Genomic DNA, 19,716 nt, shown 5'->3' on the forward strand with positions numbered 1-19,716 from the left:
TAATGCCTTTCAGCGTTCAGTCTGGAGCATAGTCCCCTTTATAAAATTCCTCCATGATCCCCTATTCCGTGCTAACATTGGTGCCTCTTCTGATGTTAAGCCTATTACTTCAAAATCATTCTTAACCGAATCCAGGTACCTTCTCCTTGGTCTGCCCCGACTCCTCCTACCCTCTACTGCTGAACCCATGAGTCTCTTGGGTAACCTTGCTTCTCCCATGCGTGTAACATGACCCCACCATCTAAGCCTGTTCGCCCTGACTGCTACATCTATAGAGTTCACTCCCAGTTTTTCTTTGATTTCCTCATTGTGGACACCCTCCTGCCATTGTTCCCATCTACTAGTACCTGCAATCATCCTAGCTACTTTCATATCCGTAACCTCAACCTTGTTGATAAGGTAACCTGAATCCACCCATCTTTCGCTCCCATACAACAAAGTTGGTCGAAAGATAGAACGGTGCACAGATAATTTAGTCTTGGTACTGACTTCCTTCTTGCAGAAGAGAGTAGATCGTAGCTGAGCACTCACTGCATTAGCTTTGCTACACCTCGCTTCCAGTTCTTTCACTATGTTGCCATCCTGTGAGAATATGCATCCTAAGTATTTGACACTGTCCACCTGTTCTAACTTTGTTCCTCCTATTTGGCACTCAATCCGTTTATATTTCTTTCCCACTGACATTACTTTCGTTTTGGAGATGCTAATCTTCATACCATAATCCTTACATTTCTGATCTAGCTCTGAAATATTACTTTGCAAACTTTCAATCGAATCTAAGTCATCCGCATATGCAAGACTGCTTATTTTGTGTTCACACATCTTAATCACACCCAGCCAGTCTATTGTTCAACATATGATCCATATATAATATGAACAACAGTGGAGACAGGTTGCAGCCTTGTGTTACCCCTGAAACTACTCTGAACCATGAACTCAATTTACCGTCAACTCTAACTGCTGCCTGACTATCCATGTAAAGACCTTTAATTGCTTGCAAAAGTTTGCCTCCTATTCCATAATCGTGTAGAACAGACAATAACTTCCTCCTAGGAACCCGGTCATATGCCTTTTCTAGATCTATAAAGCATAGATACAATTCCCTGTTCCATTCATAACACTTCTCCATTATTTGCTGTAAGCTAAATATCTGGTCCTGACAACCTCTAAGCGGCCTAAACTCACACTGATTTTCATCCAATTGGTCCTCAACTAATACTCGCACTTTCCTTTCAACAATACCTGAGAAGATTTTACCCACAACGCTAATTAAAGAGATACCTCTGTAGTTGTTACAATCTTTTCTGTTTCCATTTTTAAAGATTGGTGTGAGCACTGCTTTTGTCCAGTCTGATGGAACCTGTCCCGACTCCCAGGCCATTTCAGTTATCCTGTGTAGCCATTTAAGACCTGACATTCCACTGTATTTGATGAGTTCCGACTTAATTTCATCCACCCCAGCTGCTTTATTGCACTGCAATCTATTGACCATTTTCACCACTTCCTCAAATGTGATCCTATTTCCATCCTCATTCCTATCCCATTGTACATCGAAATCTGAAACATTACTGATCGTATTTTCACCTACATTGAGAAACTCTTCAAAATATTCCCTCCATCTGCCCAAGGAATCCACAGGATTCACAGGCAATTTTCCTGACCTGTCCAAAATACTTATCATTTCCTTCTTACCTCCGTTTCGAAGACAACTAATTACACTCCAGAATGGTTTTCCAGCAGCTTGACCCAAAGTATCCAACCTGTTTCCAAAGTCTTCCCAAGATTTATTCTTGGATGCTGCAATTATCTGTTTGGCTTTGTTTCTTTCTTCAACATAACTTTCTCTGTCTACCTGAGTTCTAGTATGTAGAGACAATCAGAGTAAAATGCCTCATTTTCAATACCAGTACAAAATAATAGCGTCGATAATTGTATGTCTAAACGCACTGTAGACCAATAGACCTGTTGCAGCGTAACAAGTTTCAATGATTGTACATTGTAGAGTTGACATTATAAGGTTCCTATTATCACTGATGGAAATCGCGTTTGTTACCGTTCACAGCGTAGCGCTACCAGGCTTTGCTTCCCTTTCTCTGACGCCGGTAGACGAGACGTTGCTATGGCAACTGGGAAAGCGTTGCTTCGCGCATGCGCAGTGCGGCGCTACTCGTGTCAGCTGATCGACGCGTGGATGTAGGTGGCTCTGGCGCCACAACGCGCTTCAGTAGTGCTGACGCAGCCGTCGAGGAAGGACTGTTGCGGCGAGCGCCTCAGAGGCTGTCTCAAGTTTAAGGTAAAGCCAATAAAAAGCGCCTGCTGGAACAATTAAAATTAAAGTGCGGCAACGTTTGTTGATTGTTGCCAGGGTCACTCTGTATAATTTTTGTTTTTGTTTTTACAGTTTTCGGTTTGTTGTACGAAAATATATTCTCATCAAAAAACGAAATTGTGATATCGAATGGATTTGCGTTGTTTTGCTAAATGTGTAATAATTGTGTTTTATACGTTTCACCTGCTCCGAATAATCGCCAGAATTGTCTGTCTGTCGATGTCGTTCAAAATATGTTAGCGAAAGTGAAGGAGTAAGATACGTGGCCAAAACCAGCGCTACAGCCGCAAAGTTGCGTAACTGCCCGGTTGGCTTGTCGGATCGGCGCTTCATTCAAAACTGGTTTCCTGACTTTCTCACCTTCATCTGGCTCTCGATACGAGTATGTTTTTGCATATTACTTTCAGGATGATAATCCTGTTCCTTTTACGTAAGGGAAAGTGGTTCTTAATACAGATTCCGGAGGACGTATTAGGTTTTTTTGCTATTAACAGTGGTTGGTTATGATTACTCGTTGTTCGATGACATACGGACTTGCAACGTATCAAAGCAAAGTTCTAAAGTGTTTGTGTGTTTCCGGTACCAAGTAAGACTTATTTTTCTCTCTTTCTAATGTGTTTTTCCTAAGGCACATCGAGCATAAAATATCTCCGTGAAGGCTGCTTTAAATTATACCTCGGCAATATTTTTAATCTTATTTGAACACATATTGTGCTGTCACTATTTATTTACGACAAAAGTATTGCGCATGCTCTAAGTGAAAAACAAGGACAGTGCTCTGTAGTACACATAGTTTCACCACGTACTAAATTTGCATGTTAGTAATTTGGACCACCGAGCGAGGTGGCGCAGTGGCTAGCACACTGGACTCGCATTCGGGAGGACGACGGTTCAATCCTGCGTCCGGCCATCCTGATTTAGGTTTTCCGTGATTTCCCTAAATCGCTCCAGGCAAATGTCGGGATGGTTCCTTTGAAAGGGCACGGCCGACTTCCTTCCTGTTCCTTCCCTAACCCGATGAGACCGATGACCTCGCTGTCTGGTCTCTTCCCCCAAACAATCCAAATCCAACCCCCCCCCCCCCCCCCCCCCAGTAATTTGGTTGTATGTTCCAATAGACATTAACGGCACAAACGCCCGGGTTGCCAGAGCGTTTTGCGTTTAAAGAGTGTGGCACAACTTCGCCTACCACATGCTTGTTACGTCCGCCTCTTGGTTTTCATTCTGTCGTGATGGATGTGAACGGAAAGCGAAAGACGTCGATCTGATGTTTTGCACGGTCAGACTGAGAAGCACACTGGTGGCCGTATCGATTTAACCCAGACGCCCGCCACCGCAAGATTCATAGAGCGCCGGGAGCGGTGCTGAGTAAAAACAGCTCATTAGGCAGTTCCGTGGATGCACAGCACGTTTCCTGCAGGATATATGACAAGACTGTGCTATGGAGCATTGATTCACTCACCCAAACTCCGCGTCTCGATTTAACAGTGAGGCGGCTACGGCGAAGCACTTGTTTTACAGTATTCCGTTACGTTTTTATCGTGAACTGTTTAAATTTACTATGGAGTAGCATTATATGTGAGTAATAGAATTCACTGCTTCTGAATTTCTGCGCTTCTTATCGGTCAACTGAAATACCTGCACGGGACAATTTGTGGGGCTAAAAGTGGAATCACCACATAGGCTCAATCGTAGGTGAAGCATGTGGAAGGCTTTAGTTTACTAGGTTGCTGGAAAAATTTAACCAGCCTACAAAGAAGAAATGTGCGTCATATCTTAGAATGTTGCTGAAGTGGCTGGGACCCATACGAAATATTTTTTTATAGTACCAACAGAGAATATTGAACGTATACGAGAAGGGCTGCACGAAGAGAGAGCGCCATCGAAACGCCGAAAAGCCTGAACTGGCGTCAACTATCCTGTGAAGCCTGCCTACGAAGTTTCAAGAATCATTATTAAGTGAGAAATCTAGGTAGATACTACAATCCCAATCGTATCGCTTCTGTAGAGACTGCAAAAAAAAAAAAAAAAAAAAAAAAAAAAAAAAAAAAAAAAAAAAAAAAAAAAAAACAACAACTGAAGTCGAAATTATATCTGTCTGACCACAGACTGAATTAATAATTACAAGATTTTTGAGGTTGGAGTAAGATAGACTAGCTACAGCGCACACGAAGGCAGTTAAGTTATACTTCCCACGCTCCGAAATCGAATACAATGGGAAATGCGCAATGCATTTCAATGGTTTGCAGAGTACGAATGTAGAAATATTTGTACTGTTTTGGTATGGTTTCGTCAAGCACTGAGCGAAACGGCCGAAACTAGAAACTATGTACGGCCTTCAGAAACTACACGTTTATACACCTGCGAATGATTTGACGCCATCGTAATTCACATACGTACGTAAGAAAGATAGCAACTGAAATAGCATGAGTTTTAATGTTCAACAGGATCCATACGTTTTATTTTTGCAAGTTAATGTTACATGTGGCAACTCTTGATACGTCTAAAACAATAGCCTGACTATTGTTCGCATAACTCCCTCTCCTCAATAATCGTTGAGGGGGGTGAAGGGCGGATAACCATCGTAGCATTTCTGTAAAAGAGCGCGCATTAAATCGCTGTGAAGATTCAGACAACTGAAGTTGATAACTCTTGTTAATATATTCGTCATTGTTGAGTATATGAATGCATTGTTGTGTATGTTGTCAGATTTGGTGTTAAGACAGCTCTAGGTAAGTAATTAAAAAGATTAAATTTTAATTCATTTCAGTATTGGTTCTTCTGGTTAGTAAGCTCTTACTGCAGCGGATATATTTTGGAGACTAGAGATCAGCAGTGTGAAAGCGATAGATGCACAACCGTGACGAGACAGCTATTGTGGTGGTATTTATTTGCGAATATCAGTTCCGAAAAAGATATGTTCATGAGTGATACTCGAATACTGGTTTCATGGTGCAGTGAAGGTAATGAAAAACACAGGAACATCTTTGAGGGAACGTCTCGTAATTAATATTTGGGAGTTGGTTCTTCAGCATTTAGGTATGACGTATAACTAAAAAATGAGGAAGTAATGTAACACATTGATCACTGTCATTCCCATAATGTATTCAAATGAGAAAGTTGTTTTACATTAGATTACAAATGAAATCCGCGATTTTGTGACAAGCGTGATATGCAACTTTACTGATATTAGTATCAACGGTAATACTGTTCCAGCTTCTTCCGAAATTTCCTTTCCCTAAGGGCCTCCTATTCTTTTTTAAAGCTTGCTTACTCCGAATCTAATATAAAAAACAGAAAACTTAACAATCTTTGGAAGCAGACATAAGTGAAACCTGCGAATGTTAACAATACCGCACAGTAGGAAAACATTATAGTTTTTACGTGCGAAAACGTTGGAGACCTCTTAATAAATAGGAGTAATTGCTTCCTTTCAGCGCTCGTCATTTCAACGTAACTGCATCAAACTATGCACTTCAATTCGTAAGTTCTTATGGTGGTTATTGATTACTCTCTCGTAAACTTTCGCCTTTCATGGCAACAACCGTAGAATTCTACTGTCAAATAGCGAATTTTTTACTAAAATTACGAGCTTTGAGGTCAATGATTTATCGCCCTTCGTTTCGTATTTACTATCTTGAATTATGTTCAGACTTCGATTCGCATTGTTAATTGTTTTTGTTTCTAGTTGTACTAATATTTTCTCTGTAGATATATGCTTTTCTGTGTATACTGTTTTCATGGTTTCTCCACAAATCTTTTCTTTTTAAAATGCTGTATTTCCGATTGGTGAGCCTTATTTCTTAACAGGTCTTTCTTGACCACTTTAATGTCGTAATTGGGTGAAAACTGCTTTCTTAAGCAGCGCAAAACAGATAGTGAATCTGAATGTTAGTTCAACGCTTCGCTTCCCAGGTCATTTTTTGTCCCCCACTGTCTCAGGTAAGGTCTGACAGACCGCGAAGTTTAAATAACCATAAAATTACTGTAAAACGGTTCAGTTTTTGTGTAAAAGATTACATTAATACCACACAAAAAATATGTTCAAATAAATGTTAAAGTTAATTTGTACGAAAAAAGTGCATCTCAATAGAAAACTGCGCAAAATGAACATAATATTACATGATAGGAATAATGCTATGAAAATTCAAATAATCTGCACTCTTGAATTTTGCTCTTTGCTGTTAATTACTAGACACGTAATAATAAAGCATGAACTCCCATAAAACAATAAAAAATGAAAATTACACTAGTAATTTTCAAGTTTTTAGTTTACTTCTCAAAGCTGTTCTTTGCATCCGCTGGAAATTTTTGTAGAGAAATCAAGCTAGATTGCCTTCTTGCAACCATGACAAATATAAGCCGTCTGTCTCTTCTTTTCTTGGGTCAAAGGTGGAGTATGTTTTGCGTTCTTCCAATCGTTCTACGACTTCTACTCTTGGTTCCCCTAAACCCAAAACACGGTGAATAGATACATCGCTATGTGGTAGTTGTTGAGTAGCATTTTATCTGTGTCATCACCAACGAGCTCGTGGTCTCGTGGTAGCGTTCTCGCTTCCCGAGCACGGGGTCCCCGGGTTCGATTCCCGGCGGGGTCAGGGATTTTTCTCTGCCTCGTGATGACTGGGTGTTGTGTGATGTCCTTACGTTATTACGTTTAAGTAGTTCTAAGTTCTAGGGGACTGATGACCATAGATGTTGAGTCCCATAGTGCTCAGAGCCATTTGAACCATTTTTGAACCAACGAGCTTGCAAGCTTCTTCAAAAAATGAAAGCGGCCCACCTGAGTATCGTTTTTGCAGGAATTGTGAAAGCCAAACCACTCACTCCACTTACGTCCAACATGCGGAAAAACAATACCATTGGCCTTCGTTGGAAGGCTTCAACGGAAGGAGGAGATTAGTGTTTAACGTCCCATCGACAACGAGGTCATTAGAGACGGAGCACAAGCTCGGGTTAGGGAAGGATGGGGAAGGAAATCGGCCGTGCCCTTTCATAGGAACCATCCCGGCATTTGCCTGAAGTGATATAGTAAGGCTTCAACGGCCAGCAATATTTGCTTCAACTAAATATATTTCTTGTAGAACCTTTAGCTAAAGATTCAATGTCTACAATTCTGGCTTTGATCACTCGTTCCATTCCAGGATATCACAGGTGGCAAAACAAGTTCGTCTCCAATCTCGCGCTGTTGCTATTATGAATTATGTTCACTTTCAGTTTCGTTGTCATTGTCTAATCCAACGTCACTTCCTAAACTGACCTCAGATCATTTTAAAACAGTATCGTCAGAGACAGGACCCGTAACATGAACAGCAGATGACTTGGTTACTGAATCCATAACGCAAAAGATCTAAGAGACCGCTAGCTCGAAAGAAGCCGTAATACTATAGGTTCATGTCATATTAAAATGGCTACTGACAAAGGAAATCACTGCAGCTTCCAGACAGAACAATTAGATAACGATGTAATCTCCTACCCCACCCATACGCGTTAACAACAGAATAACAATAAACGGTAGCGGTCTGCGAGACCGCACCCGGGACGTTGAGGGTTAAATGTCCAGCGACGGGAAACTAGTATTGCAAATAATTATCTCACCGCACAGCAAAATCCGTATTGATTTCCTTATTCAATGTGTATACAATAAATCGAAGCAACATTAATAATTATCTCATGAATATTTTCAAAAACTTAATCATCTTAATGAGTTACGATATTGTTGCAATGTCTGTGTAAACCAAGATTTCAAAGACAGGAAGTGAAGTTGTCCCACTGCACATTCCATGGTTATGCCTGAACGGGATTGTGATTTACTTTAACATCGCATGAGAATTTCCAGAGAGATTGAGAGGCGGGAAGTCACTTATTCTAGTAACCAGTATTTCCTGAAGAATTTTTGGAAATATTGGGAATAGTAACGCAGTAATTTAGTGCCTGGGGGACTACATCTTGAGGTTACAGTATAAAAAGAAAACATTTGGTGCTGCAACACATCTTGTTATTACAATAACTCTGTGTACGTGTATTAGTGTACATTGGATTATCTTTTCTCTCTGTGACTGTTCAAAGGTAAATGAAATCATTATGGAGTGACCTTTAGTGACCGATGACATTTTCAGTGTTGTTACCCATGAATGGGCGAGATATCAGACAGTAAAGTCTCAAAATGCATTGTGGTTTACAGTTTTTGCGATAACGTATGTGGCTTTATACGCTGGCGCCGTGGGGGTTTGCTACAATCGAAGGGAGGTCGCACCGCTATCACGAATCGTGCTTTGCTGAGACCTGCTTGTTCAGTTTTGTATAACATAGGTTTTTATTCTCTTTGGTTGAAATACTCTGGGCCAGCAAAAACATATCCTTATGCCCGTTCATTTCGTGAAAATTAGAGTTTTGGTGACAGAGTCCAATCACTCTGGCATATATGCCAGCCGTATGCGATGAGAACATCGCACGCAGTTTTTTTCTTTTTTTTTTTTTTTCAAGATTATAATTATTTGATAATGTGGAGGATTTTAAGTACGAAACCTTGAAGGTTATGTTTTTAAAAGCCTCTCGACTTTAGAGCATTATTTCATTTTAACACTTTCACCCTGAATCACTATGAGATGATTTTTGGATGGCGTGCGGTTCTAGGCGCTTCAGTCTGGAACCGCGTGACCGCTACGGTCGCAGGTTCGAATCCTGCCTCGGGCATGGATGTGTGTGATGTCCTTAGGTTAATTAGGTTTAAGTAGTTCTAAGTTCTAGGGGACTGATGACCACAGATGTTAAGTCCCATAGTGCTCAGAGCCATTTGAACCATTTTTTTTTTTTTTTTTTTTTTTTTTTTTTTTTTTTTTTTTTTATTTGGATGGTGATAAAAGCTCTTGCCGCTGATTATCTCTGGTATGGAGCACTTGTTTCGGGTCCTGTCAAGAAGTACTTCACTTTAGACATGTTCGATGCTCATCGATATTTACAAAATATCGAATGTTGTAGTTGAAACATTGATCTACATATATACTCCGCTAGCCACCAAGCGGTGTGTTGTGGCGGAGTGCACAATTCGCGACAGTCATATTTCCCTCCCCCCCCCCCCCCTTTCTGTTGCACTCGCGGATCGCACGAGCGAAGAACGACTATCTCAACGCCTCAGTACGAGTTCTTAGTTTCCCTTATCTTTGAATGGTGATCATTGCGCGATTTGAAAGTTGGTGGTAATAATATATGCTCTACATCCTCGGAATTTAGTGAGCAATCCCTTCCGTTTAGCGTGTCGTCTATCTTTCTATGAGATTTGTAACGTTCTCGCGATGGCTAAATGTACCACTCACGAATCTTGCTGCTCTTCTTTGGATCTTCTCAATTTCTTGAATGAGACCCAACTGGTAAGGGTCCCATACAGACCAACAATACTCTTAAGACTGGACGAACTAACGTATTGTAAGCAATTTCCTTTGTTGAAGGACTGCATCACTTCAGGATTCTACCAATTAACGGCAATTTAGAGTTCGCCTTGCCCGTTACTAGTGTAATCTGATCATTCCATTTGAGATCATTTCGAATAGTCACACCCAGATAGTTGACGGATGTTACCGCTTCCAAAGACTGGGCATTTATTTTGTACTCGTACATTAATGGGGATTTTCGCCTTGTTATACGCAGTAGGTTACACTTACTAATACTGAGAGATAACTGCCAGTAATTAAACCACGCATATGTTTTCTGCAAATCATCATTGATTTGTTCACAACTTTCGTGTGATACTACTTTCCTGATACTGCAATATCGATACCGAATTTTTGAAACATCGCAACGTCAATGTTTTTCGGCGAAATATCGACCTTCGATGTTGGCAAAAGAAGACTACATGTTGGCAAAAGAAGACTACATGCTACCGCTGTCAATGTTTTCGCCATTTAAACGAATCTTTTTCTGAACATGTGTCAGCCAACACCAGAAAAACGCATTTGAAATCGTTAAACATAACCACGGAGTGGAAGGAGCAGCAGTATTTTTGAACGAAGACCGGAAGATTGATTGTTTTAGTTGAGTGTCGAGTAAAACTCCCCATAAGTGACCAAATAATTTGTCAAACTTTACTAGTTATGTCCAACATTTGACAGTATGCGGCCTTGTTTGGAGTGTTTGTCAAATGTAGAGCGTATTTAAGAGAAATTTTGATGGAAGTCAGATTTAACAAGACTGCGGACGTTGTTTGTATTGATGTTTCGCCACGCATCTTTGGCGAGTTTTATTACAATTTATTTGATTAAAATTTTCCACAACTATGGAAACTACGATCAATGCTAGAGGTGTAGCGTCTTTCCCAGCCGTATATTACGCAGGAAGACGTTAAGAAGATCAATATTCTCCGCACAAAATATAAGGGGGGAGAGCAATAAAATTAAATCGAAGCTCTCTGGGTCTTTCACGGACGATCTACGGTATAATTTCCAACGATGGTTTCTGAGCAACAGTCGTCAGAGGATCAGGTAGAATATAAATTTTCGCGTATTTGTGTCTTCATTTTCAACGTTAGGCGAAACAACGCATCGAAAGTTTGATTGTTCGTTCGGAAAAAGTTGATGTAATCATTATGTTCGGAGTGAAATATTTCCTTCAGCAGATTTTCGTGAGTATATTTCTCTCTCAATTTCAATCATTGCGTAGATCAGTGCCTTGTTTTCCTTCGTGTTCTCAGAGCAGGTTATGTTCTCTTTCAACAGCGCAATAGACTGAAGGGGAACCCTCTCTCAAAAATGTGTTAGTAGACTGTGAACAAAAAGTTATGGGATTTGTAATGTTAATTATTGCTGTATTTGTTGGTTAATAAATATTCTAAATGTATTTGTTTCGTCTTTTTACGCCTTTCTTTAAATTCATCATGTAACATTTCTTTGAGATTGATTGTTATCAGTTGTCGATGTTAAGACGTCGATTATGAAACTGAGTTTAGCATCGATGATATACTCGAGATGCGCTTGTTTGTTCCGTATTCCCTTAATTGTATTGAGCTCTTTAAGTACCGTGCGGGTATGTTCCAGTGTGCTAATATGTCTTTAAGATTTTAGAAAATATGAGCAAAATGTGTCTTTCTTAAAGAATACTTTTTGTGGCATAAGCTTGTAGTGTTTTACATCTGTGAATGCTCTGGCGTCAATAATAAGGTCTCGAAAGCCATACCGGTACTTGAAATTTCGTAATATATGCTCAGAGTACACATTGCTTTTACCACTTTTCACAGTTTTGATTATTTACCTTGTTCTATAATCCTCTCGAAGTACTTTTTCAGTAATGCTGTACCCATGAGAGCTCAAACATTCTGCTGATACACAGGAGTTTCTATTCTTTTGTAGTAACACGGGGAGTTTTGACTGAAGGGCAGATATTTACGAAATGCAGCTACACAGTTGGCTTGACATGGTAACTTAATTATGCCTTGAAGACACACGAAGTCTTACTCCTATAGGCAATTGTGTGCTGTTTTGAAAACAACACTTCAATACTACTAACTATACCAGATTGAAGCAAGCAACATGTTTGATACACGTTTTGTTCAGAATTAAGTGCATGCAGTAATTTTCAGCGTAAAGAAGTTGTTCGTAAAATCTTGTTAGAGAGCAAACTTTTCACAGAATTGTTTCGAACCCCATTTTAACAAGAGCGTCGCATAGTTTGACGCTGCTTTTCTTACTACTGTAGTCCCTTGAAGTGTTATGATGGCATATTTCTCGTAGCACTATGGAATCCTCAAGGCAACTTTTACCAACCCAGTCTGCCACTCTAACAATGCGTTTCAATCCACAGCCAAGGCAAATTACGGTAAATTCCTCTCAAATTCGTCGACGTGCGGTGTGACCAAGACTTTTCATAATTCAATGTAACGTTCCAGGAACCTGTGCTCGTATTTAGCCCTTTTGTAGTGGCATTGCAAGATAATTGTTTTAAAATAAGTAAGATGAAGTCGTAGACTGTGGGGCTGCGTTCTATTCATGATGTCTCCTCTATGCTAGCAGGGAAATCAGGGAAACATTTGGAGAACCATTTTGTAGCGGCATTACTGTGATGGAAATCTAGAGTCTAAAGTAATGTGAAACGGAGCAACCAAAATACTTGACATTCCTGGAAGATTTGACGCTGACACTCTTTCAGCAAATGTGGTTCTAACATGACGGCATACCCGCACATTTTGCAAGCGGCTTCCGCTAACGTCAAAGGTGGTTAGGTCGAGGTGAACCAACTCCTATGGCAACCATGATCGCCAGATTTGACTACTTTTGACTTATTGTCGTAGGGCCATATGAAGAGTCTCTACTAAGAGAGTCCGCAGCTCGTGGTCTCGCGGTAGCGTTCTCGCTTCCGGAGCATGGGGTCCCGGGTTCGATTCCCGGCGGGGTCAGGGATTGTCACCTGCCTCGAGATGAGTGGGTGTTGTTGTGTCGTCATCATCATCATTCATTCCCATTAAGGTCGGAGGAAGGCAATGGCAAACCACCTCCGCTAGGATCTTGCCTAGTACAACGGTGCGGGTCCCTCGCATCGTCACCTACGCTCTGTCAAGGGGTATGGGACTTAATTATGTATTATGAGACTCCTGTAAGAAGAAGATCACTTTGCACGAGTTCTGGCGGCATCAAAAACTAGGGTTTGTGGTCCGTGTGCACGCGAGCAGCAAGGTCACTCTGGGCATACCGTAAAGTGGGAGATTTGAAAGCGTTCCGCTCTTGAAACTTATTTTACATGCAATCGGTACATTTCTGTACGTTGGTTGTTTGTCACAACTGTATCAATGAAGTCCTCTATTATCCACAGAATCCCGCAACAGGAATTACAATAAATCCGTAAAAATTATCTAGAAGATTCCTCAGAAGAAATGGCTCAAATGGCTCTGAGCACTATGGGACTTAACTACTGTGGTCATCAGTCCCCTAGAACTTAGAACTACTTAAACCTAACTAACCTAAGAACATCACACACATCCATGCCCGAGGCAGGATTCGAACCTGCGACCGTAGCAGTCGCGCGGTTCCGGACTGCGCGCCTAGAACCGCTAGACCACCGCGGCCGGCATTCCTCAGAAGAGCAAGGCAGCGAAGATGTCACCGAGGAACCAGTTATCGCACGCACCAATCATCGGCATGCGTTGATATGTTGTTAGGGTATGCAGGACCAAATTCGTTCAGCTATACTGAGTTTTTTTTACTCTTCGGGAAATGTTTAGCGTCGTTGGCAAGGAAGTGAATGGAAAACAACCGGAAAAATGGAAGAGTATTTCACGAAAACGAACTGAAAGCAACTGATAAGAAACACAGTACGTGTCAAGCTTAATTCTGCAAATAACTTGTCAGTGTCCGGCGTGTAAATCTTAAGTACTACCCAACCACAATATTACTGAACCTCGCCTCCCGTGACCAAACAAGCGGTGACGTTACAGCAAACAAAAACCATATCAATTTTTTCGACTTTATATACATTGTGGGAGTCCGAATAGCTTCACGAGCAAGGACAACAGAATACATTCTGATGGCTTCAAGCGCACAGGTAAACACACGAGCCGACCGAAGCGCCATCACCCCCCAGATTCAATAATGTTGTGGTCGACTAGCATTGCGATGTGTTGTCAAATGTGACACGCTTGTGCTGTAAATACAGTATATAGCAGTTTCCTGTAAAAACGTGTATTTTGGATTATGTGTGCTGTGTAGCGTCCGCAGTAACCTGAATAATTGGGAGTTTCCTGTGTATCGGGTAAAAGATATGACAGACTGTCGTGAATGAGGTGAAATTACCACTGACGTTAGAAATGGTGCATTTCTCTCGAACGTTAGCAGAGTGGTGTGTGCGCCACCTGTGCAAGTTTTCTATTTGTGGGAAAGCTATGTGCAGAACGCTGAAATAGAGAACGGAGTAGTAGGCGTGGAGTACAAAGTGGGAGTTTCCGTGGCGGCGCAGCACGAAGAGCTACTCCCGGTGCAGGAAGTGTGTGTGTGTGTGTGTGTGTGTGTGTGAGGGGGAGCCTGCAGATAATGCGCCAACGCTATTGAAGCAGCGCCCTGGGACAGCGTGTTAACAGTTTCACTCTTGCACTTTAGCCACCAGCGTTACAGTGCATGCTACGGAGTATCCACTTTCGATCCTCTAAATCGCTTTTTAGCGCTTAGTGGAGAAAACAGTCACTTTTCCCTTTTACTCAGTCCAAAGATGAAGGTATTGGATTATGTCAAATGGAAGAAGAGGAAAGTGTGCGGTGTGTGTGTGTGTGTGTGTGTGTGTGTGTGTGTGTGTGTGTGTGTGTGTTGTAATCTCTCCCCTCCTTCCCAATTCCAGTTATTGTCCACAATAAGCAAAGTCTTTTATGAAAAATTTGGGAGAAGCGAGGATTACAATAAATTTTCTAGTTTACTTATCTTTTCGTGTAGAGTTGGCTCCAGTTATTCTTGTCTAGGAGTCTGATTCTTGAAGATGAAATTCTCACATTTTAGGTTCTCATGCATGAATTAATCTAACCCGCCAGGGTAGCCAAGAGCGCTAACACGCCGCTTTCTGGACTCGGGTAGGCGCTCCGGCCCTGGATCGAATCCGCCCGGCGGATTAACGACGACGGCCGATGTGCCGGCCAGCCTGGATGTGGTTTTTAGGCAGTTTTCCACATCCCGCTACGTGAATACCGGGCTGGTTCCCAGGTTCCGCCTCAGTTACACGGCTCGCAGACATCTGAACCCTGTCGCACTATTCCATGGATTGCACTCGACGTTGTTTTTTTTTTTTTTTTTTTTTTTTTTGTGGGCCAAACACATGAAAGTCGCAGGATGACATGTCCGGGCTGTAGGACGAATGCTCAATCTGCTGCCACTTCATCTTGGCCATAACACTTTGTGTGACCTTGGAGACGTGTGGACGCGTGTTATCGTGGAGCAGAATCACTGGCCCCATGGGCAACCTAGGCTGTTTCGTGTTGATGGACTTAGGTTAATGATTTTTCCGTGCTCGAGGTATTTGATGAGTACCGAATCTCGGATGTCGACAAAGAGGGTGAGCATTATCTTGCCTGTCGAGGGCACAGCTTTGAACTTCTTAGGGGGAAGTTATGATGTATGCTTCCACTGCCTAGATGTCACTACTTTATCCCAAAGCAGCATATGCAAATTTCAACCGGTCTGGTTGTTACAACGTTCCGTACCTGTTTATTTGAACAACAACACGGACAGCGAAGGAAATCTGTCAGATCCTATTCAATGAAATCATCGAAACATCCGTTTCAATCGATTTAGGGAAACAACGGAAAACCTAAATCTTATCGCTTGACAGAAATGGGATTTCAGTCTTGCTCTCGATTGAGAGTCCACATCGGGCTCATTAAACTTGTTTCGTGTAAAGATCCCTGCAGAATCTCCACACATACATGCCTCCCAATCACCACATCGGGCTCGTTAAACTTGTTTCCTGCAGAATCTCCACACGTACATGTAGCAGATTCTATCATCGAGCTATTTGGTATGCGCTTCTGTCATCAGGGCAGGAGGAGCCAGTTTCTTTCGCTTTTTAATGGGGTTCATTGTGTCTTCTATACGTGGCTACTTGATGGTGGAAAAGATGTAAATGGTGCCGGCTCCGTCAACAATAAATCGCTGTCAAAAATAAATTGTTTCATGTCGCAGCACGACAGCAAATCATATCTAATGACCTTAGATATTTATTTAAATGTGTCTACATGTGAGATAATCTCATTAATAAAGACAAAGAGCACGATTAGCGGTAAACTCCAGCAATCTGTTGCCATTGTATAAATATCGTGGTGCTGTGCTCTGAAACGATATGAAATGGGACTAAACAAGGAATAGCGTAGTAGGAAAGACGAATAGAAAGCTTAAAATATGTTGAGGTAGTGGTGCATTTGTAAATAAAACTACATAAAAAACGCTAGACCTGCCAATTCTACAGCACAGTTCCAACATTTGGAATCCACATCACACGGGTATGACATCCTGTAAGAAAGTGTAACAAAGATACCCTGGGAACTTAACTAGAAATCTTTCAAAGAAAAGTTATTCTCTAGGAACCCTGTGAGACAAATTTAGGGAGCTGTCATTTTAGAAGATATTCTCATCCGTTATGCACTGAACAGTTGCCGACGCATGTGCAGGATATATCACAATTGAAAGCGAAAACTGACGCGGGGTGAAAGTACACCACAAAAGAAGCAAAAAAGTTCCAGTAAACTTTGGTCCGCAAACGAGCTGTCTGCGAGATAACAGCGAATGTGTGGTTATCTCAGTACGAAATATTGTCCTACTTAGCACAAAGGCATTTGTTTGAAATTTAAGCATTCTAAGTCCCAATTGAATTGGGCTTAACTTACACCCATGGACTACCTCAGCAAGAAATACATCATCTTTTTAAAAGTATCCGGATACCTATCAGTGGAAAAAATGGTTCAAATGGCTCTGAGCACTATGGGACTCAACATCTTAGGTCATAAGTCCCCTAGAACTTAGAACAACATAAACCTAACTAACCTAAGGACATCACACACACCCATGCCCGAGGCAGGATTCGAACCTGCGACCGTAGCAGTCCCGCGGTTCCGGACTGCAGCCCCGGAACCTATCAGTGGACATTAATATCTGATGATGTGTGATGACGGCTTGAAATCTACTGGGGATCCTTTCAGTGAAGTGTCTCAATGTCTGTGGAGAAAAGGGAATCCATTCTTCCTCAAGAGCTGAAACCAAAGATGATGAAAAGATATTTGTATGGTGCAAAAATTGGCAATTGACCGTAAATAACAAAATTGTGAGGTTATCCACATGAGTACTAATAGGAATACTCTACCATAAAGTTCGGTTACACGAAAAATCAGTCAAATCTAAAGGCCATAAATTCAACTAAATACCTAGGAATTACAAGTACGAATTACTTAAATTGGAAGGAAGACATAGAAAATGTTTACGGGGAAGGCTAAGCAAAGACTGCGTTTCCTTGGCAGGGCACTTAGAAAATGTAACCGGGCTACTACTACTACTGCCTACACTACGCTTGTTCGTCCTCCTTTAGAATACTGCTGCGCGGTTTGGGATTCTAACCAGATAGGACTGACGGAGTACATCGAGAAAGTTCAAAGAAGAGCAGCACCTTTTGTATTATTGTGAAATAGGAAAGAGAGTGCCACTGGTGTGATACAGGATTTGGGGTTGAGATGATTAAAACAAAGGCATTTTTCGTTTCGGCGGAATGTTCTCACGGAATTTCAATCACCTACTTTCTTCTCCTAATGCGAGAATATTTTGTTGACACCGACCTACATAGGGAGAAACGATCACCAAAATAAAATAAGGGAAATCACAGCACGCACGGAAATATACGGGTGTTCATTTTTTCCCGCGCACCGTACGAGATGGGTATAATAGAGAATTATTGCGAAGATGGTTCGATGAACCCTCTGCCAGGCATTTAAATGTGGTTTGCAGAGTATCCGTGTAGGTGTAGATGTAGATGTAGATAGTGATGTTGGACGCTGGGGTCTGAAGCGAAATTGGCGTTCTAACTCATCCCAAAGGTATTCCAGTTGGTTCAAGCCGGGACTTTCGGCAGGCCAGTCGATCTCAGGAATGCGGTTGTCTACAAACCATTGCTTAACAGGTGCTGCTTTGACTGGGTGCATTGTCATGCTGAAACAATCATCATTTCCGAATTATTTCTCTTCTGTACCCAGAACATAATGCTGTAAAATGTGTTCTTATCATTAAGCATTCAGCATTTTCTTACGTGCATAAGGGGGCTCACACCGAACCACGTAGAGCACCTCCCCCTATCGCAAGACCACCACCTCCGTACTTTGTTGGCACTACACACCATGGCTCCGAGCGAGGTGGCTCAGTGGTTAGCACACTGGTCTCGCATTCAGGAGGACGCCGCGCGGGATTAGCCGAGCGGTCTTAGGCGCTGCAGTCTGGACTGTGCGGCTGGTCCCGGCGGAGGTTCGAGTCCTCCCTCGGGCATGGGTGTGTGTGTTTGTCCTTAGGATAATTTAGATTAAGTAGTGTGTAAGCTTATGGACTGATGACCTTAGCAGTTAAGTCCCACACCCCGCGTTCAGGAGGACGACGACGTTTCAGGCAAATACCGGGATGGTTCCTTTGAAATGACACGGCCGATTTCCTTCGCCATTGTTCCGTACTGCGATGGGTCCGATGACCTCGCTGTTTGGTCCCCTCCCCAAAATGAACCAACCAACCAACACACGATGGCAGGTGAGATTCTCTAGGCATTCGCCAAAGTCAAACCCTTCCATCTCATTAGCACAAAGTAGAGCGTGATTCATCACTTCAAATCAATCATTTCCAGTTATCCACTCTCCAGTGCTGCTGCTCTTTGCACCACCTCAGGCGTTGCTTCGTACTGACAACAGAAATGTATGGCTCACCATTGCACCCCATTCTTCTTAACTTCCTACGTACAGTGATTGTGCTGGCTGCACTCATGGTAGCACACGTTTTCCTTTCACTGATTTCATGCGGTTTTTAACAACCATCGGTGGTACCCGTCCGTTAGTACATGAGATATACCTGGTCTTGGTTCAGCTTTAGTTCTTCCTTCGCGTTTCCACTTCTCAATCACCCCACCAGTAGTCGACTTTGGCACCTTTAGAAGAGACGTAATGCGCCTCAGGTGATGTCCAAAGACTAGTACATGTCCGAAGCCATTGAGCCCTCTTGACTGGCACCTACTGTTAATGCGTCTACTGACTACACAGTACCGCCCGTCTCCTTTTATACTGGCGCCTCCGCCGCTCTTGACGTCTGGTGGTCAATTCCGCATTACGTAGGAGTGTCAGGATACTTCTCATGAGATAGTGCCCCTCCAGCGAGTATTCTTTCAAACATCCCCAGATCATGTCTTGACACAACTGCACAATTCGTTGCTCCAGTTCTTCAAGCGTATCAACGGGATTTGTGCACACTTCACTTTTGACGTAGCTCACAAGGAGACCACACAACAATCGGATTTTGTAATTTTTTTTACATTTATTGTACGTAAAGTTCTCAACTTAAATATACATCTCTCAAAGCAGTTCGATGCAACTCCCAAAAAATTCTCGAGAAGATGACTTTGAAGTTTACAAATGATGTTTAGTGTGGTAAAAACAAGAAGCTACATAGTTTTCGACGAGCGGCTCCGTGGTAGAGCGCTTCTGACACGTGGAGGGGGGTCCTAGGTTCTATTCCAGGTGGACTCAAATTATTAAAGAAAGAACGAGGATTTCCGTGAAGCGTTGGATAGAAAAAGCGTACGAGACTCGTAATCACCAGATGGAGTCTAGTTTAGGTCATTATTTTTTTCTGTTCAGTTCCAATACCTACGTCATTTAAATATAAAATTCCTTAAATATATACTAATTAACA

At 42.0% G+C, this 19,716-nt stretch overlaps 1 protein-coding gene across 1 annotated transcript in view; it reads left to right on the forward strand.

The window, feature by feature from the left end:
* Positions 1-2,242: 2,242 nt before the first annotated feature.
* Positions 2,243-19,716, forward strand: part of LOC124596375 (protein quick-to-court) — a 319,173-nt gene continuing 301,699 nt past the window's right edge. The window contains exon 1 of the mRNA XM_047135488.1: positions 2,243-2,293. The gene's annotated coding sequence lies outside the window, so the exon portion shown is untranslated. The remainder of the gene's footprint in view (positions 2,294-19,716) is intronic.

Source organism: Schistocerca americana, chromosome 2 (genome assembly GCF_021461395.2).
Source record: "Schistocerca americana isolate TAMUIC-IGC-003095 chromosome 2, iqSchAmer2.1, whole genome shotgun sequence".
Taxonomy (NCBI): domain Eukaryota; kingdom Metazoa; phylum Arthropoda; class Insecta; order Orthoptera; family Acrididae; genus Schistocerca; species Schistocerca americana.